General features: G+C 44.4%; 1 protein-coding gene and 1 pseudogene across 1 annotated transcript in view; one reads left to right on the forward strand and one right to left on the reverse strand.

Annotated features, from left to right (window-relative positions):
* LOC124613308 overlaps positions 1-27,469 on the reverse strand; it is a 369,764-nt gene that overhangs the window by 56,963 nt on the left and 285,332 nt on the right. The gene's annotated exons all lie outside the window — the stretch shown is intronic.
* LOC124614198 lies at positions 9,439-9,556 on the forward strand (annotated as a pseudogene).

Here is a 27,469-nt window from a genome sequence, read left to right on the forward strand (position 1 = left end):
GTATTTCTCCACCTGAGAAACTGAGAAACTATTTATTACAACAAGCTAAGTTGGTGAAAGAGTATGAAGCATGTTACAAATCTGCGATGAAACGTTTATTTTTCTAAACTACCTAGTATGGTAGTTTATTCAGTCATATACTGTATACAGAGTGTATCAAAAAGGATGGTGCGAACTTACACGGCTGAAAGTACACGATAATAGAAGCATAAATGTCAAGTAAACATGGGCTCTGAAACGCATACCTTAAGAGCTATGAGATGTTCTTGATTTTCAATATTATGAAACAAATCTCTTCTACTGCATGCTCTTTGCTTTCCATATTCTTGGAAGTGGCAGTATGGACCAAAACAAGAAAAAAATTCCAGTAAACATGTATTCTAAAATGACCTTAAAACTTATGAGCACTTGTTCATTAGAAGAGTTGTACTGCAAAGTGCCAAAGATGAACAAGTGCTCATAGCTGTTACGGTATGCATTTTAGAGCACATGTTTACTAGACATTTTCTTCTTGTTTGGGTCCATACTACCACTTCCAAGAATATGGAAAGCAAAGAGATTTGTTTCACAATATTGAAAATCAAGAACATCTCATAGCTCTTAAGGCATGCGTTTTAGATGGTTCAAATGGCTCTGAGCACTATGGGACTTAACTTCTGAGGTCATCAGTCCCCTAGAACTTAAAACTACTTAAACCTAACTAACATAAGGACATCACACACATCCATGCCCGAGGCAGGATTCGAACCTGCGACCGTAGGGGTTGCGCGGTTCCAGACTGTAGCGCCTAGAACCGCTCGGCCACTCCGGACGGCATGTGTTTTAGAGCCCATGTTTAGTTGACATTTGTGCTTCTATTATCGTGTAGTTTCAGCAGTGTCAGTTTGCGCCATCCTTTTTGATTCACCCTGGATATAACTGTTAAAGATTACTAAAGCTGTGATAATATTTCTGCAACTGTTCAGTTTCAGAGTGAGGAGTATTCAGAGGAAAAACTGCTGCATGTGAAGTGAGATCAGTTACCATCAATGATGTGCCAATGATCAATGTATTTGAAGAGAGAGAAGAAGATCGTGATAAAATCCGGACGTGTCCTCCTTGGTTTAGTAGTCCAGCCGCTTATTCAGAAGTAAGAGGAATTTAACTTTCAGTTCTCTTTTATCCCTGTTACAAAGTTTCCCGGAACCAGGAAACTTTGAAAGAAGAAAAAAATCCATTCTGCACCATTAGCTGATGACTCGCTGTGTCTTTTCCTTTCAGTAAGTTTTTCACTTCGATCCTGGGCCTGTAACGGCAGCAAACGAAAACGGCGAACAAAAGGCAGCTCTGTACTCAGTACATAGCAGACGGCAATAGCGTAGCGTTCGGCGCGTAGTTGCCAGCCTCCTAACGGACGAGTTCCAATATATCTCACGAATTTTCTCCATAGTGGGAAAATGCATCGCTCTCCTCAACGTAAAAAACAATTGCGATATGTTAGGAATATTTGGAGCGCAGCAACACATAACCTAAAACGCACCAAACGTAAGCTGGCCAGTGACTACATTGTTCATTGCAAACTTTTCAAAATTTTTGGCAGTTTTTTACTTCGCAACAAAGTATCTCAGCAACTATAGGCATTTATGAAAAGAAAACCAGTTCATTATCAAACTGTGATATCAGGCTATAACATGCGGAAAAATCTATTTTTTTTTTCACAGTGGTTGCCTCAAAAGTGAACGAGAACACTGCATAGAGGAGGACACAGGCAACTCCCAAACAGTGATTTTTAATGTTTTACGCGAAAAGTAAAAGTTGTACTGACAAAATAAAATCAGAGTCGAATGTGACTGTGCTTCATCTACATAAAACCATCTTTTTAGGCAGATCGGATGACTTAAAATTTCCCTTCCCTGTGGATAGTACGGCCCTAGTTGCGTGGAGCGACTAGCACTCCGTGACGCGCCGGGCGATACGACGGAGATGCGAGTACGTGCCGGTGTTGTACCGCTGTCGTCCCAGCGTGAACCAGTTTCTGTGCTCTGTGGATGTGCATCGTATTAACAGCGACATTATATTACGACTGGCCTGGTACGTAGACTGAAAACCGCATGTGACAATGGCAACCTACAGACGCAGGTGGATTGTTTGCTGCTCGATGAAGTCTTCTGGGATTACCAGCCGAGTAACTGCTTCGTTCTGCGGCAACGTTTCAACAAGTTTCCTACTTGTCATCTTCGGGTTCGGGTCCGGTTCGCTGGCGCTGCCGTTCCATTGGCAAGCTTTTCTTGCTTGGCATGTTGAGCAGTAAAAACTAAACTCCTCCCGAACAGGCCGTGAAGGCCTAAAGGTACCAACCGGCCGCCGTGTCATCCTCAGATCATAGGTGTCACTGGATGCGGATATGGATAGGCATGTGATCAGCATACCGCTCTCCAAGCCGTATGTCAGTTTACGAGACGGCAGCCGCTACTTCTCAATCAAGTAGCTCCTCAGTTTGCCTCACAAGGGCTTACTAACAGCGCCCAGGCCACGGACGAGCCTGTTGCTGGATGGTCCCGCCTTCTCATAGAAGGAATTCGCGACTCCCCCCTCCCCACAGGCCGCAACATCTCTTCCGGAAGCGTGTGACTGGCGCTGCCGACGCAGACGAGACAGAGGAGCCTGCGGTCCAATTGCTATAAAGAACCAGACAGGACACGAACACGACACTTCGCCTGAAGATGACAAGTAGGAAACGTGTTAAAATGTTGCCGCAGGACAACGCCTTGACTCAGCTGATAACCCGAGAAGACTTCATCATCGAGATTCGCCGAGAAAATCTAAATTCACATGCTTGTTGCTTCTCTGAAAACGCCTGCAGGAAGGTACACACTAAGAAGGTGCTTAGAGCATTTAGTAATTATGGCGGAAGTAAGGAAAGAGAAGATTACGTCCATATTATGTGCTGAAGCAGGCCCCGTAGGAATACACTGAAGTTTAGCCATGAAAAGAATCTAGTCCATCTAATGAAAAGTTGCAAAAATAAGAAAAAAATTTAAAAAAATTTTGCCTTTGTGAAAGGTAACAAAGAGTTTCACACACCTAATGTCTCTCGCATTTATTGCGAATGTGGAAAATCATACACAGGATAAACTATACGCTGGACAAATTATATACAACCTAAATTATTAAAGATATAGAGAATATGTAGGGAGTGAGAAATCAGAAAATATACACTAAAACGCCAAAGAAACTGATATGCGCATGCGTATTCAAATACAGAGCTATGTAAACAGGCAGAATACAGCTCTGCGCCGGCAAAGACTATATAAGACTACAAGTGTCTGGTGCAGTTGTTAGAGCGGTTACTGCTGCTACGACGGCAGGTTATCAAGGTTTAAGTGAGTTTGAACGTGTTTTATAGTCGGCGGACGAGGGATGGGGCACAGCATCTCCGAGGTACCGATGAAGTAGGCATTTTTCCGTACGACCGTTACACGAGTGTGCCGTGAATATCAGGAATCCGATAAAACATCAAATATCGTACAGTGCTACGATGGGAAAAAGATCCTGCAAGAACGGGACCAACGGCCACTGAAGAGCCTCGTTCAACGTGACAGAAGTGCAACCCTTCCACATATTGCTGCAGATTTCAATGTTGGATCATCAAAAAGTGTTGGGGGGGGGGGGGGGTAAATGATTTCATATTGATTCTCGTTTCATATAAAACAATAGCTGGTTTCGTGGCACGGTATTCTGTGGATTCTTGTCCATTTTTACTGCTTAGGAATCCACGTACGGTTTGCTCGATTTAAACTCATGGTAAGCATTGTGCGTTATATTTGTTCCCATCCGTTATTCGTACTATTGCGTTTAATGGATGCCACACATAGCTTCATTGACTTCTGACAAAATGTGCTGTTACTAACGTACGAAAACTTTTTCGCAAGTACTGCTGCATTTTTAGAATTTGCAAGAAAGAATGCGCTAGTCACTAAAACTACGAAATATACAGGTCTATATCTACATCCGTACTCTGCAACCCACTGTGAAATGCATCGCACTCAGTGGCAAGAATCAACAGCGTTCAAAGCAGAATTACATACTCATTCCGTGACAAGACGTACTAAAGATGAATATCGATATTGTCAAAACCTGCTGACATGTAGTTCTCAATTAAACGGGAGAAAGTACAGAAAACGGATGCAAACAAAAATAAAATAGAATAAACGCAATATGCTTACAATGTATTTAAATCGAGCAATTTGCAGACAGATTCGTAAGCAATAACAAAGACGCATAAGTCCACAGAACACCAGGAACGAAGGCAGCTTCTTTTTTATATGAAACGTGTATATACAATCATTTACCCCTCCAAATATAGCAGAATGAAATTGAAAGAGTGAAATACACACAATACGTCGTACTCAGAAGCACAATGTGGAGAAAGCAACTTCTGTAGCTCAGGACAATTTTAATGATATGAAGAAAGTGCTATTATCTTAATCAGGACTCATAAACAATCAAGATAAAATCACGATCCCCAACCTTAGCCCCGATCTGCAACATGTGGCCTTCAAGGCTCATGCATTTGTGATAAGAAGAGGCGAATGGAGCGGGAAAATAAGCAGTTGCGTTCAGCCCAATGCACGGACGTGATCAATTTAGGTGTGCTGCTACATACCACATCCTATGGAAGTAGTAAAAGTCCAACTTTTCTCCTTGACACACAGATGGTGTTACTTGGCGGGTTAAAGTACAGGACGGGGCAAACAGAAGTGACCCGGAGAACAGAGTTCTGGGGTACAAAAAAAAAACATAGCATAGGAAAAGAAATACAGTACTAACTTGACTATAGCAGATGCTGAAAGTGACCACCATTCATCTCTTCGCACTTTTGGGCACTGGTCAGCAAGATGCTGAAATGGATCGAAGCTGGACGGCTGGAATTGCTACAATCTCATCCGAATTGTTCTGCAGCAGTTCTTGAAGACTAGGAGGGTTGTTATGATACTCCTTAGACCTGAGGGCTCCCCACACAAAGTAGTCGCACACTGACAGGTCAGGTGACCTGGGTGGCCAGCTAGGGCCGCAACCAGACTGGCCTCTTCTAACATCTCTGTCAGGCGTGAAGATTGTGTAAATATGCTCCAAGGTTCGGCCGGCTATATGGGCAGTTGCTCCAGCCTTTTAGAAGTAGCTGTAGGTCTTTTCCTACTCCGTTAATGCTACCTGAGCAGTGCGTAGCTCATGTCCCCGCCATCATGTATTTTACACCCTGTTTTTAAGGTACTTCCACCTCACTACGTTAATTTAAATTACTGGTGTCTTCAACTTTTGTGGTCTTGTCCTCCTCAGTTGCGCGTAATACTACGGTATATTGATAATTTTCACTTATGGACCGTCTGACAGCAACTGAATAAAACACAATTTTAGTGCCATACGCGTTTCGCCTTTATTTTCTGCAAGGCATCATCAGTGGCAGGTTGCGTAGACAGTTTCTTACATATTACGCTCCTGTTGCATTTTTGGTGTTGTTCTTCTTCCTATGAGCGCCAATTTGCTGTGGCGCTCATAGGAAGAAGAACAACACCAAAAATGCAACAGGAGCGTACTATGTAAGAAATTGTCTACGCCACCTGCCACTGATGATGCCTTGCAGAAAATAAAGGCGAAACGCGTATGGCACTAAAATTGTGTTTTATTCAGTTGCTGTCAGACAGTCCATAAGTGAAAATTATCAATATACCGTAGTAAATTACTGGTGTCACTGTGTTGCTACTTTGCCTGACCGTGAGCAGCGCTAGCAGCGCGTATCAATATATCCCCTCTCGTAGTATCTTTGCTCGACTGCTATCACTTCCCGGTCGTTGTCTATCGTAAGCGAGTTCGGGTCGCAAGTTTGGGTCTGCCAGTCAGTTGGAACACGTCTGGAGCGCAGTCCGGACCCGACAGTCAGGGAGTTATAATGCGGCAATAGTGCAGGCGGGTTGGAGCAGCAGTGAGGTCTGCGTCGACATGGCTCGCCCGACCATTGACGCCACGCATCACTTGAGCCGGGCCACGGTCTTGGTCGATCGTCGGTCGGTCGTCCAACCGCACGTCGCGTTTTTTCTCGCCGATCGTTCGAGTCGGCTGTGTGTGTGTGTGTGTGTGTGTGTGTGTGTGTGTGTGTGTGTACATCGACTCCCGATTTGTCTTCGTGTGTGCTTAGTTACTGTTTGGTATCGTTCAGGTCTTCGTGCAAGTGTTTGTCAGGTTGTCTGTGTAGTTGGTATTATTTCCACTGAAGACGATTTTAGATGTTGTCGGCATTCTGCGGCTAATCGGTCGGTTCCTGCGGACCAGGGAAGTTATCTCCGCGCGGTGCAGTCGGCTGTGTCCGCTGGCGGTCCCTGCGCATTGTCGGAGCTTGTGTGGAGCTGTCCGATCGCTACGAGCTTCATGGTTCACCGACCCAGGACGTCAAAGTTGAGTGGTGTTTTAAGTACGCAAGCCACGTCCATTCATGTTGTGTGGCTCGTTTCGGTGGTTCGCTGTTGGAGAGATTTCCCTGTGAGCAACACCGAGTGTTTGTATTGCTGAAATTTAGGCGCCATGCGGTGGAATTAACTTTATTGGTTGACTACAATTCAAGTGCACCAGCGGGATTTTCTGCCTTGTGGCCGTTAGTGTTCCGGTTACCTGCCCTGGCCACTAACGTAATTTCAGGCAGTGTCCTTTCCTCACCTGTTGTCGCTGTCCTACACGGTGTGCAGTTTTGACAGTTTAATACATATGCATATTTGATTGTGGATAATCACGCCCGTAACATTCTGTGTTTGACTTCTCATGTGCAGATTGGTGGCAAGCAAGTCGTCTGTCGGTCGGTCTGTGGCCGTCCCTCGGTTAGGTTCCGACGGATCAAGTGTAGTTGGGCTCACCACCTGTTTCACCAAGTGAACGACGGCAGATCGACCACCTGGAGGCTTCTGAGTGCTGTTGTCTCTTCGTCTTTCTCACCGGTGTCTGTCTGTTTATAATCTATCAGAGCCAATGATAAAAGAAAAATCCTTGGTTTTATTGTGTTTTATGCAAGTTTAGCCGGCCGGTGTGGCCGAGCGGTTATGGGCGCTTTAGTCTGGAACCACGCGACCGCTACGGTCGCAGGTTCGAATCCTGCCTAGGGCATGGATGTGTCTGACGTCCTTAGGTTGGTTAGGTTTAAGTAGTTCTATGTTCTAGGGGACTTATGACCTCAGAAGTTAAGTCCCATAGTGCTCAGAGCCATTTGAACCATATTTGCAAGTAAGTTTGAATTCCGGCAAGTGGATATTTACTGAAAGGTTATTGCCGTAGTGTTGTCTTTCTTTTAGTCCGGTGTCATCTACTAAAAACTTAAGGTTTATGGTTATATATTTTTTTTTAATTTTGGAAAATTAATTTGGGCCTTCAGCCTTGGAACCTTATTCTTAAAATCACCTTTCAAGCTTAAACATTGCGGCCTTCTGACTTTGAAAGGTTATGGTAATTTATTTTAAAATCTTGAAAATTTTATTGTGGGCCTTCAACCGTCTGTATTGCATCTTGTTTATGTTTGTTTATCCACCCTTGCCTTGAGGTTTTCAAACTAGCTGATATATATAATTTCATTTGTAATTGTAACTGCCTGTTTTCAGTCACTTCAAATTTACGTTGTTGATTTTTAATATTTCTTGTTTGGAGGCCTTCAGCCGTGAAAGCTTTGCAGTTTGAAACTCGTAGTTGTAAAAGTTCAGCAATGTGCCGCTTTGGTTGTAAATGTGTTACTAAATTACAAGAAATTACAATTTTAAGATGAAACTGATTCCAACCTTATTTGGTGGGTTGGGTTGTTTGGGGAAGGAGACCAGACAGCGAGGTCATCGGTTTCATAACATTAAGGAGAGATGGGGAACGAAGTCGGCCGTGCCCTTTGAAAGGAACCATCCCGGAATTTGCCTGGAGCGATTTAGGGAAATCACGGAAAACCTAAATCAGGATGGCCGGACGCGGGATTGAACCGTCGTCCTCCCGCATGCGAGTCCAACCTTATTTGGTCCTTTCCACAATCCTAATCACTTGTTCTGCCCAGCGGGTTCAGCGGGCGTTTCACTACAGATCGTATCCACTCGTCCGGGCTTCTTTTATTTGCCCCACCCTGTATGTGATCTCCAAGTGGCGACCACGAGAGCTAATGGGTTAATAGCTACGAAAAGGTAACAGCATTATTTTAATAGTTACGTTAGATATCACCCATCCCCAAGATACAAGCACATGAATGTAAGGGTAATTAAGAACAGACAAAGTGAGCAGAAAATTAGATCTAATCTTGCTGCTAAATGACCATCTCCTTATTCAGCACCCTCAGCGAGATGAAGATTGGATTTTTCATCGGAGAAAGAGAAGGGAGGCTGAAACTTAGTGAGCCAGTGCTAGCGAGGCCAGGCAACGGCAAAGGGAGACACGGCTGTTGTCCCGGGGCAGATAGACCACGCCGGGAGCGGCCGTTCTTGGACCTCGCTCCCTCCCACCGCCCTGTCCACTTGGCCACGCCAGCAGCCGTGCATTATCTCTGGTGGCGGAGGGCGCGCGTTCTGCTCGCTTCGCTACGTCTCTACTCCTGAAAGGAGACACCTTGCAGCGCACGTAGGCGCTTGCAAACGGCCACTGGTTCGGCTGTTCTCAATGGGCAGAAAACGTCACACTTGGAGATGGCTTCGTGCGCGCCTAGACAGGCGCTCAGCGGCCAACGCGGCACTATGTTTTCGATTTTTTAAAAATTGTTGCATCCTTGAGCCCCCGTTCACCAGATGTACGTCTAGCGATTGGCGGCTGACGCTACAGATCAGACTTTATTAGTAATTATAGTACAGGGTTACATCACCAGTTACAGTTATGTATATAGTAATATGCCTTTTACATTGTATACCCGCTCCTGTCGTAAAGTTAGTAATGATGAAAATATACATGTATGGATGAAAGGACTTGGTGTACTTGCTGAGAATGTAACTGTAACTGGTGATGTAATTCTGTACTATAATTACTAATAAAGTCTGATCTGTAGCGTCAGCCGCCAATCGCCAGACGTACATCTGATAGACAGGGTTTATCATAAGTATTAGCGAAAACTGACACTGGTGAAAGCACAAGATAATACAAGTAAAAACGTTATAGGAGACATGGGTCTGCAAACGAACAGTTTTCGAAATAATCCACAATATGTGGTTAACAGCTGCCACTGGTAGGACTATGAGCTATAGTTCTAGTTAATATAATTGTTCTTGATTCTTGAAGTCACTCGGAACGATAGCTATCTTCTTACGTAGTACAAAAACCGTTAGTCTAGATACAAACTAGTGCTTAGTATTCTGGTAACTAGTTTCAGTCAGATAAGAAGGTCTTCCGACCATTAACTATGAAATTAACTCAGTGGGTCAAGAATGGTACAAACATTTATGCAGTGTAGTTACAAGATAGGGCAACGGCCTTGCCGCGGTGGATACACCGGTTCCCGTGAGATCACCGAAGTTAAGCGGTGTCGGGCGTGGTCGGCACTTGGATGGGAGACCATCCGGGAAGCCATGCGCTGTTGCCATTTTTCGGGGTGCACTCAGCCTCGTGATGCCAATTGAGGAGCTACTCGACCGAATGAATAGTAGTGGCTTCGGTGTACTGACCCCACGTCCCTCCTATCCGCATCCTCAACTGAGGATGACACGGCGGTCGGATGATCACGGTATGCCACTCGTGGCCTGAAGACGGAGTGTAGTTAGAAGATAAAATGCATATATACCCTTGGTAACCTGTGGCGCTGGAAAAGGAAGCTGCTACACGTAGCAAAAAGTATCAGTCGACGACTGCTGCAGTCATATAGATGCTAGGTGTCATAAGGGGAAAGCTCCCTCCACCGTTCCACATGTAGCTAGTAGAGTAAAACAATGAGCTAAAAAATTACCAAAAAAGGAAGTGTGTCCCGTCGTTCTGCTGGATAGCCGCAGGGGCGTGTTGTCGCTGGGACGTCAGGAGAAGCAGGTGTGCGTCCCTATGGCAACCGTGTGTCCTACTTTACCTATCTATGCTTCGAAATAAATGCGCTAAATGCGAACAACCTGGCTTTAGCTGTGTTAGGTATAAATGTACTACTTGTTGATGACATGTGAAAATTTATATCGGAACTCCAGCCTGGATTTCCCGCTTATCGCATGCAGTGGCCTTATCCGTGTACGCCATCCGAGCCCTTCATATGTCACCAGCAGGTAGTATATGTATACCAAACACAGGTGAAGACAAGTTATGTGCATTCAGCGAATTTATTTCGTAGTAATTACGGACGGCTGCCTATCTTCATCCAGACATGCAAGTAAATACTATGTATCTCTTCTTGGCTGTTTGTATCTCCTATGTTAGACTCTTTGGCAAGATGTACAGATGTAGTGTTCTGTGTAATGCACACAGAGGGCACATCCCTTACATTCGAGCCGCTACTACCGGTCTTTAAAGTTTTTAATGTTCTTTTAAATATTTCAAACGTGCTTCTATATCATAATCAACACTGTAGTACATTTGCAAATGTAACGTGTTTTTTCCTATAGTACAAAAGCGTTTTTGGTAAGTTTTTCTCTCATTGGCTTACTCTATCGGTCACGTGTGGAACGGTGGGTGGGTCTTTCCCCTTATAACCCACAGCATCCACATGCTCGTCAGCAGTTGTTGACTGGTACCTACAGCACCTCCGTGTTCCAGCGCCACATGTCATTGAGGGTACACACACATTTTATCTTGTAGCTACAATGTGTGAAAGAAAATGCAACAACCTCGCTTTATCTTGTAAGTAAAATCTGGGAAACAAAATGCAACACCCCAAGGACAAGGTCATTTTCAAAATGGTTCAAATGGCTCTGAGCACTATGGGACTTAACATCAGAGGTCATCAGTCCCCTAGAACTTAGAACTACTTAAACCAAACTAACCTAAGGACATCACACACATCCATGCCCGAGGCAGGATTCGAACCTGCGACCGTAGCGGTCGCGCGGTTCCAGACTGACGCGCCTAGAACCGCTTGGCCACACCGGCCGGCAAGGTCATTTTATTGACAAATGAGCTGACAAGTACTTAATCATTGTATAAATATATGATAAACACAGACCAAATTAAACACACATGTCACAGTAAAGGATGCTAACTAAAAGAGGCGCGTCATTACATATTGTACTCCTCTCAGATGGCAATGCAGCCGCGTATCCTCGCATGCAAACGATCGTAGAGATACATCTTATGGCATGCTGCAACTGATTGTCCCAAGCAACTTTTGCGCTTTTTGTTGCAATTAGACCGTGGTTCTCACAGGCCCAGGAGAATGAGTAAGTTCTCGCTTCATCATGTACCACGCGTGAACAGAGCAGTTGTTGGCGTCTCTCGGCTTCGCCTTCGATGCCGCCAACCCGCAACGCATCTGTACTGAGCGGGTTATCGTATCGGCTCAGCCTACAGAGGGCCTGCCAGCAACCAGCCAGAGGACGCAGAAGATAGAAGCAGAGGTCTCTCCAGAGATGCACCTCTTGCTGCATCCGCCGCAACTTCGGTAGCCAGTAGGAAAATGGTAACTTTCCGCCACGCGAGCATTTCTGGCCGCGCAGAGCCGGCTAGAGCCAGTTCCGCCATCGGTAGCCAGCGTCTGATGTACCATCACCGTTTGGATCGCACGTCGTCTTCGCCACCCGGACGGCTGCGCTCCTGCGACAGGTGCTCCGAACCTTGGTGTTACGCGCCATGGACAAGTCGTGCACTCGTGAGATAGGACTTTCAGTACGTACTTTGGTTTGAAGATAGACTTTTCGTAGGTCAAGAGAACGTAATCTACGCTCTCATAAACCTGTTATCGTTTCGTTGAAGAACAACTTCTTGTGACGTACTTTTCCTTCCTGTTACTGAGAAGGATTTCTGGAGAACGCTTGTTTTCTTTTGTTTTACTGCATCAGGAATATCTGACTGTTCTCTTAAGAAGTTTACTTGTTCAAATAATTAAAGTTTAATTGCGTCTACTTGCGATCTTGTGAAAGTACTCCGAGTGAGGAATACTTCAGTTGTATACCAGGAAGAGCAGCAGCGGTATGTGGATGAGCACTGTCCTGCTGAAAAAGCACACAACCTTCCCGTCGAAGAAATGCCAGTAGCAAGAGGATAACAGCCCGTGCAGAGTAGTGAGTACTGGTTACTTGGCCCTTCAGAAATACCAAATCTGACAGCGAGCTGTTACTGATGGTCTTCCAACAACGAAGCCTGGGAAGGAAGAAAGCACTCTAGAACAAGGAGCTCACCAGGTCTACCTCAATCTCGTGTACGTCCATCACTGGCATATACCCGGACCATACGGAACCTATTCTCATCACCAAAGTAAGAAAACGCCATTCCAATTTCCAGTCGCCGGCCGTAGTGGCCGAGCGGTTCTAGGCGCTACAGTCTGGAACCGCGCGACCGCTACGGTCGCAGGTTCGAATGCTGCCTCGGGCATGGATGTGTGTGATGTCCTTAGGATAGTTAGGCGACTGGTGACCTCAGATGTTAAGTCGCATAGTGCTCAGAGCCATTTGAACCATTTGAAGCCAATTTCCAGTCAACTCTTTAGAGACAGCAGAGTGGCCATGATTGGCGGTGTCGTGGTGTCAATGGTAGCCTGGCCAGATTCACGTGTGTTGTTAGTCCTGCTGCGAGCAGACGGTTCCATTGTCCCTGATAACACAGCAGCTGCAGCATATGTACAGATTTCGTCGCTGGATGACGTTCGGTCAGCCACCGCTGCTCGCACAAAGCATAAAAAGACAGTGCTTTGGTGGAACTGCCATTTGTACGCAGGTGATTCATGTGAAAAGGTTTCCGACGTGATTATGGACGTAGGTTGGGCATTAACAGACTTTGAATGCGGAATGGTAATTGAACCTAGACCCTTGGGACATTCCAGTTTGGGAATTGTTAGGGAATTCAACATTCAGAGGTCTACAGTATCACGAGTGCGCCGAGAATACCAAATTTCAGAAACTACCTCTCACCACGGACAACGCATTAGCCGATGGGCTCCACTTAGCGACTGAGAGCAACTAGGTTTGGGTAGTTGTCAGTTCTAACAGACAAGCAACGCCTCGTGAAATAACCGCAAAAATCAATGTGGAACATACGACGAACATATCCTTTAGAACAGTGTGGCGAAATTTGGTGTTAATGAACTATGTCAGCAGACGACCGACACGAGTGCATTTGATAACAGCACGATAATGCCTTCAGCGTCTTCCTGGGATTGAAACATTAGCGGTTGGACCCAAGACGACTGAAAAACCGTGGCCTACTCAGACGAGTCCCGATTTCAGGTGGTAAGAGCTGATGGTAGCGTTCGAGTGAAGCGCACACCACACGAAACCATAGACCCAAGTTGTTAATTAGGCACAGTGCAAGATGGTGGTAGCTCCATAAAGGTGTGGGCTGTGGTTACGTGGAGTGAACTGGGTCATCTGGTCCAACTTAACCAATCATTGACCGAAAAATGATTATGTTCGGCATTATGGAGACCATTTGCAGCATGGAATTTTTTTGATGACAACGCGCCATGTCACCGGACTACAATCCGCCGCCACTAGTTTGAAAAACATTCTGGCCAATTCGAGCGAATGATATGGCCACCAGTCGAACATTCACGGGACATAATCGAGAGGCCAATTCATGCACACAATCCTGCACCGGCAACACTTCCTCACTTATAGACGGCTATACAGGCAGCATAGCTCAGTATTTCTACAAAGGCCTTCCAACGACTTGTTGAGTCCATGCCGTGTCGAGTTGCGGCACTACGCCGGGCTAAACGAGGTCCGACACGACATTAGAGGGTATCGCATGACTTTTTTGACCGGAGTGTATAATTTGTATGACGGTTAGTTACACTACTGGCCATTAAAATTACTACACCACGAAGATGACGTGCTACAGACGCGAAATTTAACCGACAGCAAGAAGATGCTGTGATATGCAAATGATTAGCTTTTCAGAGCATTCACACAAGGTTCGCGCCGGTGGCGACACTCACAACGTGCTAACATGAGGAAAGTTTCCAACCGATTTCTCATACACAAACAACAGTTGCCTGGTGAAACGTTGTTGTGATGTCTCCTGTAAAGAGCAGAAATGCGTACCATCGCGTTTCCGACTTTGATAAAGGTCGGATTGTAGCCTATCGCGATTGCGGTTTATCGTATCGCGACATTGCTGCTCGAGTTGGTCGAGATCCAATGACTGTTAGGAGAATATGGAATCGGTGGGTTCAGGAGGGTAATACGGAACGCCGTGATGGATCCCAACGGCCTCGTATCACTAACAGTCGAGATGACAGGCATCTTATCCGCATGGCTGTAACGGATCGTGCAGCCACGTCTCGATCCCTCAGTCAACAGATGGGGACGTTTGCAAGACAACAACCATCTGCACGAACAGTTCGACGACGTTTGCAGAAGCATGGGCTATCAGCTCGGAGACCGTGGCTGCGGTTACCCTTGACGCTGCATAACAGACAGGAGCACCTGCGATGATGTACTCAACGACGAACCTGGGTACACGAATGGCAAAACGTCATTTTTTCGGATGAATCCAGTTTCTGTTTACAATATCATGATGGTCGCATCCGTGTTTGGTGACATCGCGGGTAACGCACACTGGAAGCGTGTATTCGACATCGCCATACTGGCGTATCACCCGGCGTGATGGTACGGGGTGCCATCGGTTACACGTCTCGGTCACCTCTTGTTCGCATTGACGGCAATTTGAACAGTGGACGTTACATTTCAGATGTGTTACGACCTGTGGCTCTACCCTTCATTCGATCCCTGCTAAACCCTACATTCCAGCAGGATAATGCACGACCGCATGTTGCAGGTCCTGTACGGGCCTTTTGGATACAGAAAATGTTCGACTGCTGCCCTGGCCAGCACATTCTCCAGATCTCTCACAAACTGAAAACGTCTGCTCAATGGTGGCCTAGCAAGTGGCTCGTCGCAATACGCCAGTCACTACTCTTGATAAACTGTGGTATCGTGTTGAAGCCGCATGCCCAGCTGTACCTGTAAAGCTCCATCCAAACACTGTTTGACTCAATACCCAGAGCGTATCAAGGCCGTTATTACGGCCGGATGTGGTTGTTCTGGGTACTGATTTCTCAGGATCTATGCACCCAAATTGCATGAAAATGTAATCACATGTCAGTTCTGGTATAATATATTTGTTCAATGAAAACCCGTTTATCATCTGCATTTCTTCTTGGTGTAGCAATTTTAATGGCCATTAGTGTATATCATACTTGACCCATTTCATTAGAGTTAGTGGTGTAAAGATGGCCATGTTTTACCGAAAGCAGTTACCAGAATAAATAAATATTAGCTGAGAGCCAGTCTCTTTCGGTTTTGTTAAATGTAAACTTTTCGATTAATTCCCGCTCTGTCTGGCCTCAGATTTCACCTGTGGTCCTTGGCTGGGAAATGTGGCATGTATATAGACACAGACACACTTTGCTGGTGATATAAGAGAACTGAGAGCCACTATCATCCAGGAAGGAAAAGACGGACGGTAAGTTAGCTTGTCAAGATCACCTCAATCCTCTGAAGTTTTCTATGTGCCCTCATCTCAAAAGAGAACTGTACAATACCTCATGCTGGTCACATATGGTAAAGTGAGGTCCAGATTTACAGTGATCCCGCGTCAGTGGTGTTGTGGTAGTAGTGAAAGACAGTTGTGGTGTTCATGTGTCGAGGTCCACCGTTCTTCGACGTGGTACATCGCAGAGCGTATTGCAACGTTGCAGCAACTTCTGTGTTTATTCACGTTTGAAATGTGATACAGTGGTCGCCCACTTGAACAGAAAAAAGATTGAAGTTTTCTTTTGATGGAAACCGTGCCTGATCCGAGCCACATGAAATTGAACATTGGTTAGACCAAGAAGTAAAACTTGAATTTGAGAACTTCATTGGAATTCGCTTTTCGACAGTGCAAAATTTGTTTTTATCATACTGAAGAACGTTGACTTAATGCGGAAAAGTAGTTGAGTCTTGCGGTGGAGTTATGAAGATTAAGCGATCTGACGGAAACGTAGGCTAAGTTACCGTTGCTCATGCAGGGTTTGAAATACGGTTGCTCAGGATATTCGAACCATCATTCGAAGTACGAGAGAAAGAGAAAAATGCAGTCACTGAACCGGACGGAAGTATTATCAGCAACTTTGCGGAATGGTTGTCTAATCCACGTAAAGGTCAATTGTTAAATGGAGAGAGACAATTAAAAGTCCATTTGCACAGGCACGTTTAACAGTGTTTCTGGTCATCTAAAGGTCGTTAAACAGTGTGAACAGGAACTTCACCCACAAACTTTCAGAGGTGGTAGTATGCACAAAAGTAAGGAAAAAAATTCTAATAAACAGTGCATACCTTATGAGTTATACGCTCTAGTTCATCTTTGCTAATGTGAATCCATCTCTTCATCGAATTACGGCTCATAGCTCTTAAGGTATGCACTTTACAGCCCAAGATCACTGGAACTTGTTCCTTGCCTTGGTCCATAGTACTTTCTCCAAAAACATGGAAAGCAAAGAACTTGCAGCAGAAGAGATGTGTTTTACAATATTGAATATGTGCGGTGTGCACTTCTCCCGGCTACTACAGCGCAGAGTATTTACGGAGGAGAGACCCCATGCTGTGGCTAAGCTGCTAGCTACCTACGCTGCAGCCGCCTGCGGACAACAAATCCCAGTCCAAAGCTGCAACACGAATGCGGACAACCAAACCAACCACGAAGAAGTACAAATAGCCAACACAAGACAAATGAGGCTACCTGAACCTATTGCCGTCAATAAACGGGACATGCATTCGATCGTCCACGTTGACAGCGCCGACTTTCTGACGTCATAGCGCACGGAAAAACCACGTGGGGAGTATTTCTGAACTTTTAGAGCAACATCAAGCATGGCAGAGATTGTGAACGCGCGTTTGAACGTAGATGAATCAGATGGAAGAACGCCATCTACGTCACATGTACGCTATCTCTTTTCAGTACGGAGTCGGGAGACGCCATACTGACATTCAATTGGAACTCGTATTTCGTAGGTTTTATAGTATAACTTATAGCCTATGAAGTTTTTGCTTTTCAGAGCACAAGAAGATTAATCTTTCAAAAACCTGTCGTTTATTGGTGTGTTTTGTTTTGATAAAATGACGGGAAAAGCCATATTGGTGGTTAAAGAATTTTCGGATTGTCTATTTCGTTTTTTTTAAAAGTATGCCGTTTCAAATCAAAACCACTTTGAAGATCCAAGAAAAGCACAGTTCCCTTGGTATGACTTGTTATGATTCAATATCAGTTAACAATATATCTGAGATTAAAGCGTCTAGAAAATAATAACATACACAACAAGGTGACATGTTATGCAAGTAGAGTATAGTGTAATAAAAAGAGATGCGGAATTATGAAGTGATGCGTGATGTATAAATTGGTTTCACTGAAACCAATTTTTTTACTCACCTTCTCGTTTTCTTATACCTTCTGAGACTTTTTTATTAGTTTAATACAAGTATATTCTATAAGACTCGATGTTATGTACGAGAGATGTTCAGTAAATAATGCAGCACATTTATTTCTGAAAGCAGGTTGGTTTTACTTAGCATTGCAATACACCATATTATTCTCCACTCTTTTGGCTAGAAAATCCTGTTTTCAACGAAATCTCCGTTCAGTGCGACGGCCGTACACCAACTTACTGGGAGGGCCTGTATGCCCGCATGGTACCAGTCTACTGCTCGATATCGGAGCCAACGTCTTCCTGGATCAGTAAACTCCCCATCAACCACGTACTCCTTCCCACAGAATGCATCCTTCGTTAATGAGAGTGTCCGCACGTTCCAACGTATTAGGTGTCAAAGCCCTGTGCGGCCGGTCCGCACGCCGGTAGATCGGACAAGTTTGCGCGATCTTGTTGCGATGATGACAGCCGCCTCTTCCAGCGACTCACCGTGCTTTTGTTCGCTGCCAGGCCTCCGCAGACGTTCTGCAAGTGCCTATGAATATCTGCGATGCTTTTTTTTTTTTGTCAAAGGAAACTCAATGACAGCTCGGTGCTCAGAGAACGCATCTCCATTACAGACGCCATTTTGAAAGCTATGGACAGTACCGCCACCTATAGGAGCTTCATGAAACTATAGGGGCTGTTCCATAACAAATTGCGCATTTCTTCAACCGAAATTGGCCAAGAAAGAAGTGTTGCATTACTTATTAAACACCCGTCGTAAATATAAGGGCGCTCTCTCTCAGGAATGTTCGTGTTCGATTGGCTTTACTTACAAGGGAAGTTACACTACTTGCAGTGACATCTTTTGTACGTTATTGCTTAGTCTTGTTTCTCAAACGATCTAAACTTTCTGCTACTGTATAGAAACAGCGACCAAATAAGAGTGATCTTAGGGTTTTACTGAAAAATGAGAAGATTAAATATTTTTTATATGGAAGAAAATTGGAAATTTGTGATAACGTCTTATGGCACCAAACTGCTGAGTTCATCGGTTCCTAAGCCTGCACACTATTTAATCTAACTGAAACTAACTTACGCTATGGACAACACACACACCAATGCCCGAGGAAGGACTCGAACCTCCGATGGGGGGAGCCGCACGGACCGTCACAAGACGCCCGAAACAGCGCGGTCTTATATGGAAGACTATTGTAAATTTGTATTGAACTGATTGTAATGGAAATCCTATAAAACGATCTCCTTACTGACTGTACACGGAACTTTCCTTTTTGCCTTGTAACATATTAGTGGATGTTGACTTTTTATTTACAAACAGAACAATTTGACTGGCTTAAGGACAAGCGAGGAAATGATCGTTTAATAGAGGCCATGTAGGAAACTTTCACTCATCTATTTCGTAAACAAACTTACGACATGCGAGCCATTTACTGCCGACAACTGCCGCTGGAGCGCGTTGCGATGGCGTATATAACATCGAGGCGCACGTGGTCTATGCAGAAGCCGCATTGTTTACGAACGCTCAGCGCCACGACGAACTTGTCACGCTCCACGTTGACTTTCGAATGCACGGTCCGTACACTGACGGCTTAAGGAAATCGTGATAGCCGTCACGGTTCCAGCAAAACAGTTGTCGAAAGACGACGACAAACTGGCCCAGTCTTCCGCTGATGAGACTAATGCTATGCACGAACCAACTCTGAATGAGCAACCTAAAAGAGAACCGACTTCTCTCATGCAAAAAACCTCCAGTCAAATCGAGAATGAAAACTCTATTCGAAATTACACTCTTTTACTAGAACTGTAGAATACCGAAAAAGACACCAACAGGACCAGCCATTGAAACCTAAACGGCAAACAGCTAAACACAGTCCTCAAGAGATTCAAGAACTAGAGTGTACACTCTCACGTATCAAGAAAATTCTCATAAAAAATCGAAGCGAAAGACGTGAAGTGTTAGACGCCGGAAAGAGAGACATCCAGAACCGGAATGAGGATGTACAAATGAACATAGATAAGCAACTGCCCTCCCGACTCAAAGAACCAATGGAAACAGGGGACATCCACGCTCCTGGCAAGGGGAATGCGTTGTCTGAAGACACTGAGTGTGATTAGTAGTTCCATTGAATGATGTAGACGTATCAAATTGCCAGGTCATTGTGAAAAGAATTGTTACATCGTTTAAAGGATTGCTGGAATGCTGCCGACAACGACAAAGCAAGAATACAAGACGTAGTTACGACGAAAATAGTTGACGCGTTCGGCTATGAGGCAGTCTCGAACAAAGGAGGTGACTGCGAGAAGCAGTATTGTTCAAACAAGGAATACCATGTGAAGCACATGCTATACTTGACTCCATTAGAGGAATAACCGCGACAATATACGGTTCGCTTCTTGTAAAAGTATATGCTCCTAACGAATCCAGCGGGAAATGTGAGAGAAGTGACCTGTTAGTAATGAACCTGTCAAGTTAATACTGGATGTTCATTTGAATAGCATTTCAGGTGGTTATTTTAATTGAGTATCACGTCATGAAGATCAGTTTTCGAAAGTTAAATATTGCGAGGATCTGTTGTTGTTAACTAATGGATTGATGTAAATGATGCTATCTCCATCCGCACACTCGAATATACACAATTTTATCCAGTTGATCAGCATGTATACTAGACAGGATACATGTAACGTACGGCTTTATACATTATGTAACTGACTTTGAAATTTGCCCCATTAACTTCTATTGTCATTGCTCGGTGCATGCACCTCCTCAGCGTACTACCATTCATCGGGAGGTGTGTGTGGCAATTAAACGTGTCACTTTTGGAGGACGATGAATTGCAGCAGGTGACTAAAGATACATTGCAACGATGCTGACGGTTACACTCCAGATATCCAACACGTATAGTTGCAGGGGGGTGGGATGGGAGGGGTGGCTATAGATTGCAAAGCAGCAGATAAAAAAACGTATCTTGCAACATGACTGCATGGAAGCGAATTGAAAACAATGTACGAACATTAGTAGAGTTTCTACGGCTCCACAATCTGTAGAATGACCACATGGGATTAATAGGAAGCACACTAAAGCAAAAAACAAACCATTAGTGCAAGAATCTCTATAGGGGTAAAAAGTTCGACCGCGTTCTCTGATTGAAATCGTACAGTAATATTCATCAGTATACCAAGTAATCAAGGAAGCTAAGAGAGGCAAAGAAAAATTACTCCACACTCCTAAAGACGAATGGAGACACTAATACGATCGCCGAGCTGCAACATTATACGGATTTTTACGCCGAGTCGGCAAATGATGCGACTGCCGGAGGGACCCTTTTATCATCTATTCAACACGGTCAATCTAAATGACAACTCCGACCTTGTAGCCACCATTACCCTCGAACAAATATATACGACGATTAAAGAATCACCTAGAAAGAAATCGGCTGATATAGATGGCCTCTGAATGGAATTTTATTCTTGCTTTTGGAATGCCGTAGGAACGAAGCCAACCTAAATGCACAATGAATGACTGGATGATGCGCAGCAAGCACCTCAGTTTACAGAAGGATTGGTTATCCTGATCCCGAAAAAGGGCACAGTACAAGACTGAAGATTTCCGACAAATAACTCTTCTCAACTCAACTCTCAACCCGAATTGTGTATAATACAGGGTGTATCAAAAAGAATCATCCGATTTAAAAGAATCATAACTATTAATGTCATTTGAGACATTTGCGCGAACGACATACTGCTGGAAAGAGCAAACTCTCGAGTTGTACACGGTTTCCGCAAGGTAGCAGCTGTGTGCGTGCACTTCAGTTCTAGTTCGGGACAACAGAAAGCGTTTCCTGTTCTACGTTTTGCACAGTGCGGGTCAATAATAACTGTTCAGCGTGACTTTCGTACTAGGTATGGTGAGGTTCCTCCTACAGCACAGAGCATCAGACGATGGCATGAACAATTCCGAGAAACAGGTTGTTTGTGTAAGGGCAAATCCCCTAATGTGTGACAAAGACGTCGAATGCATCCGCTGTAGTTTCACAAGGATTCCGCAGAGATCCGTTCACCGTGTAGCTTGACAGTTCAGCGTGACCCCGATGTCCGTCTGGCGTGGTTTGCTTCGACGTTTACACATGAGGGCATACAACATTCAGTTGCTGCAAACTCTTCGTGAAGTTGACAAACAACAACGTGTGGAGTTCTGTAATTTCGTTCTTGGCAAGATGGAGGATGACAGTTTTTCCTCTCTTGGTATTTAGTGACGAGGCAACATTCCATTTAAATGGAAAAGTGATCCGTCATAATGGGAGAATATGGGGTACGTAACAACCACATGAAGTTGTACAACATGAGAGGGACTCTCCAAAATTTAATGTGTTTTGAGCAGTTTCACGGGAAAAGGTGTGTGGTCCAGTTTTCTTTGCCGAAAACACTGTTACAGGAAGCACATATCTCGATATGCTTGAGAACTTTCTTTTTCCACAGTTGGAGACCGATTCAAACTACTTCATTTACCAACAGGATGGGCCACCGCCACACTGGCATCTGGAATTGCGGGGATTTTTAAATCAAAGGACTGCTGAATGGTGAATCGGTCGCACTGGACCAAATGATTCACCTTGCATTATTGGCCTCCAAGGTCATCGGACCTGACTGTATGTGATTATTTCTTGTGGGGGTTTATAAAAGACTCTGTTTATGTGCCTTCGTTAGCAACAACAATGAATGAACTACGACATCGCGTAACAGCAGCTGTGGAAGCTGTAACTCAAGACATAGTCGCTGCAGTGTGGGAACAATTTGAATACCGCAGTGAAATATGCGGTGCATCTCAAGGAGGGCATACTGAATATCTAAGAAAAGGTATGAAAAATAAAACTTTTTGAGTTTCCCGTTCATCAAAAAACAAAATTCATTGCACATCTTTATTAATTTCAGAAATGTAGTAGTGTGAAATCGGATGACTCTTTTTGATACACTGTGTAGAATGAAGTTAATACTTACTGAAGTAACTGGACGTTATGAAATGAGTGCTGTGCCAAGAAGATCTATGACAACTACCTTATGTGAATTCAGGGGTACTGTACATTTATTGTGGTTATGTAAATCAGTGTTGCTCTGATATCTTTCGACTTTGAAAATGAATTTGACTGCATAAACAGCCAAATTCTACCAACCGTAACGTGAAGAATGGGGTTCATTGGTCATTTTCTACTGCTGATGGTTAAATGTATTGTTGGAGCTTACAATGGAATAAAAATTCATGGCCAGCAAAGTTCACCCGTCCCGATTAAACAAGCTGTGAGACAGAATTGCCCCCTTTCTATTACACTATACGCAATCGCCAGGGAACCATTACTGTTCTATCTTCATCAAAGCGTGCAAAATGTACAGATATTCGTTACAAAAACTGTGTGTCATGCTTACGCTGATGACGTCTGCGTAGTAGTTAACGCAAAATCTGAAACTGAAACAGCGTAAAAGACAACCCATGCTTTCATCACTGCTTCTGGTCTGAAGCTCAGTGGATACAGATTGAACGTTTTACTCGCAGGACACCAAAATGCTGACATGAAAATTAGATGGCTATAAACAAGAGACAATACGAACCAGTTAAAAACGAATTTAATATCCAGTCCATGATAAATGAACACGGACCATAAACGTAGTATATTCAAAACTACATTCCACGGGCATGAAAACAGGACATTAAACCAGAGCGCTCTATTGATTAACAGTTACGCCCTCAGCAAAACGTATCACATCGCAGCAAAGCTACCAGTCCACAAGAGTACAGCGCACAAGATTATCACTGCAGCGAATTGGTTCGTATGCAGAGGTTATCTTTAATGTCACATTCCAACTATAATAATAACCCGAATTGATGGAGGTTTGGCTTTCGAAAATTTCCAGGAACAATGCACCATAAAATACTGCAGTCAATTCCTTCAACATTCACAAAAATTCTATTCAACAGCTTAGCCCCTACGAGCAAGACGACTACATTCGACATTGAACGCATAAACGCATCAACGGTCAACTCGAATACATCCAAAATTACTACATAGAAATGAGCTATATTAAAGCCATTCTACAGCAACTTAACAATATTTATTGTCATCTACACTATGTGATCAAAAGAATCCGGACACCGGGCTGAAAATAAGTTCGTGGTGCCCTCTGTCATTAATGCTGGAATTCAATATGATGTTGGCCCACCCTTAGTCTTGATGACAGGTTCCACTCTCGCAGGCATATGTTCAGTCTGGTGCTAGAAGGTTTCTTGGGGAATGACAGCCCATTCTTCACGGAGAGCTGCATGAGGAGAGGTATCGATGTCGGTCGGTGAGGCTGGGATCAAGTCGGCGTTCCAAAACATCCCAAAGGTGTTCTATAGGATTCAGGTCAGGACTCTGTGCAGGCCAGTCCATTACAGGGATGTTATTGTCTTGTAACTACTCCGCCACACGCCGTGCATTACGAACAGGTGCTCAATTGTGTTGAAAGATGGAATAGTCATCCTCGTACTGCTCTTCAACTGTGGGAAGCAAGTAGGTACTTAAAACATCAATGTAGGCCTGTGCTGTGATAGTGCCACGCAAAAAAAACAAGGGGTGCAAGACCCCTCCATGAAAAACACGACCATGCCGCCTACGAAGTTTACTGTTGGCATTATACACGCTGATGACGTTCACTGGGCATTCGCCATACCCACACCATGCCATCCGATCGCCACACTGTGTACCATCATTCGTCACTCCACACAAGTTTTTCCACTGTTCAATCGCCTAGTGCTTATGCTCCTTACATCAAGCGAGGCGTCGTTTGGTATTTATCGGCGCGAAGTGTGGCTTATGATCAGCCGCTCGACCACGAAATCGAAGTTTTCTCACCCCCCGCCTAACTGTCGTAGTGTTTGCAGCGTATTCTGATGCAGTTTGTAATTTCTGTTTGATGGTCTGGACAGATGTCTGCTTATTACACATTACGACCCTCTTCAACTGTCGGCGGTGTCTGTCAGTCAACAGACGAGGTCGGCCTGTACGCTTTTGAGCTGTAAGTGGCCCTTCACTTTTCCACTTCACTATCACATCGGATACAGTGGACCTAGGGACGGAAATCGCGCGTACAGATGTATGACACAAGTGACATCCTTCATCTGACCACATTCGAAGTCCGTGAGTTTCGCGGAGCGCTCCATTCTGCTCTCTCAAGATGTCTGATTATTGAGGTCGCTAATATGGAGTACGTAGCAGTAGGTGGCAGCACAATGCACCTGATGCGTATATTTTTGTGCGTGTCCGGATACTTTTGATCACATAGTGTATGCTGTTGTATCGTGCCTAGTCGTCAAAAAGGGGGTCTAGGAAACCTGTTTTCTCGGATCATTAGACAACAGTTCAAACAAATCGTATTAATGAGTCTTATAGCAAAAACGTGACTGACAATTCTTAACTCTGAAAAATACATAGTTGTGTCGTAAGCAAAGGGCGACATAAACAGTACGCAAGTTTCGACAGTATAGACAATGCTACATCGTACAAGCGAAATGACTAGTCTTGAAGCTATTCTTAAACTGGGCTGCTTCCAGTCGGGCGCGCCTCTTATATTCTCTTCGCATAGAGGGCGCTGTTGCCGCGTTGTCGTCTTGGAAGGGGTCGGTCAGCGTGCAGTTGGCTGACATCTTCTTCAACAGCCCTCCCTGGTCTCTCGTTCCCGACTGGCGGTCCGGTGCTTGACTTCACGCCGTAACATATGCAAACACATTTACGGCACCATACACCAAATTAAAAATAATATCTGCCTAGTATGACGTTGTAAACCGAAAGGTCTCCACGGACGAAAAAATGTCCACGCCTTGCTTTGGAAAGGAGGATTTGGAGGCACTTGGAAAAGTAAACGTACTTTGCTCTCATCAAATGGCGCAAGCCTTGCGTGCATGTCATGCCAAGTGTGTAGAGTTGTCTGTGAACAATAATTACATCAATACTGTCTGCAGAAAGTCCAAGGAATAATAGATTAAACCCAGCAATCCAGAGGCTTGCCGCTAAGAACCGGTCAAACAAGGTAAGAGAATTGCGAGCTCATAGGGAAGCATGTAGACAGTAAGTTTCCCATCGCTCCATTTGCCAGTGGAACAGGAAAGGCAAGGGCACAAGATATCCTCCGCCATGCTCTGTACGGTGGTTTGTGGGGTACAGTTGTAGATGTAGATGTGAAAACTACGCAGTCCTGCTACGCGATTCAATTACCTTACAGTATGGAAGGGATACATTTGACCACCGTATCCGAATCAACTTCGGTCACTAAAGTTAATGTGTCTCACTCCATCCGCCCATGGTGACGGTAAGCTAAGTTCTGTAGAGAGATATTTGGTACGAGACAACACATGTTTGGGGCTGCAGGAAATTTCAGCAGCTGTTGTTGTTGTTGTGGTCTTCAGTCCTGAGACTGGTTTGATGCAGCTCTCCATGCTACTCTATCCTGTGCAAGCTTTTTCATCTCCCAGTACCTACTGCAACCTACATCCTTCTGAATCTGCTTAGTGTATTTATCTCTTGGTCTCCCTCTACGATTTTTACCCTCCACGCTGCCCTCCAATACTAAATTGGTGATCCCTTGATGCCTCAGAACATGTCCTACCAACCGATCGCTTCTTCTGGTCAAGTTGTGCCACAAACTTCTCTTCTCCCCAATCCTATTCAATACTTCCTCATTAGTTATGTGATCTACCCATCTAATCTTCAGCATTCTTCTGTAGCACCACATTTCGAAAGCTTCTATTCTCTTCTTGTCCAAACTATTTATCGTCCATGTTTCACTTCCATACATGGCTACACTCCATACGAATACTTTCAGAAATGACTTCCTGACATTTAAATCAATACTGGATGTTAACAAATTTCTCTTCTTCAGAAACGCTTTCCTTGCCATTGCCAGCCTACATTTTATATCCTCTCTACTTCGACCATCATCAGTTATTTTGCTCCCCAAATAGCAAAACTCCTTTACTACTTTAAGTGCCTCATTTCCTAATCTAATTCCCTCAGCATCACCCGACTTAATTAGACTACATTCCATTATCCTTGTTTTGCTTTTGTTGATGTTCATCTTATATCCTCCTTTCAAGACACTGTCCATTCCATTCAACTGCTCTTCCAAGTCCTTTGCTGTCTCTGACAGAATTACAATGTCATCGGCGAACCTCAAAGTTTTTATTTCTTCTCCATGAATTTTAATACCTACTCCGAATTTTTCTTTTGTTTCCTTTACTGCTTGCTCAATATACGGATTGAACAACATCGGGGAGAGGCTACAACCCTGTCTTACTCCCTTCCCAACCACTGCTTCCCTTTCATGTCCCTCGACTCTTATAACTGCCATCTGCTTTCTGTACAAATTGTAAATAGCCTTTCGCTCCCTGTATTTTACCCCTGCCACCTTTAGAATTTGAAAGAGAGTATTCCAGTCAACATTGTCAAAAGCTTTCTCTAAGTCTACAAATGCTAGAAACGTAGGTTTGCCTTTCCTTAATCTTTCTTCTAAGATAAGTCGTAAGGTCAGTATTGCCTCACGTGTTCCAGTGTTTCTACGGAATCCAAACTGATCTTCCCCGAGGTTGGCTTCTACTAGTTTTTCCATTCGTCTGTAAAGAATTCGTGTTAGTATTTTGCAGCTGTGACTTATTAAGCTGATAGTTCGGTAATTTTCACATCTGTCAACACCTGCTTTCTTTGGGATTGGAATTATTATATTCTTCTTGAAGTCTGAGGGTATTTCGCCTGTTTCAGCAGCTGAATGCAACTTAATTTCCCTTTAGGAAACAGAGATACTAATAATACATTTATTGGATCTGAGGTTTCGGACCGTTCGCTGTGGGGCCGAGAGGTTCTAGGCGCTTCAGTCCGGAACCGCGCAGCTGCTACGGTCGCAGGTTCGAATCCTGCGTTGGCCATGGATGTGTGTGAT

The sequence above is a fragment of the Schistocerca americana genome, chromosome 4 (genome assembly GCF_021461395.2).
Source record: "Schistocerca americana isolate TAMUIC-IGC-003095 chromosome 4, iqSchAmer2.1, whole genome shotgun sequence".
Taxonomy (NCBI): Eukaryota; Metazoa; Arthropoda; class Insecta; order Orthoptera; family Acrididae; genus Schistocerca; species Schistocerca americana.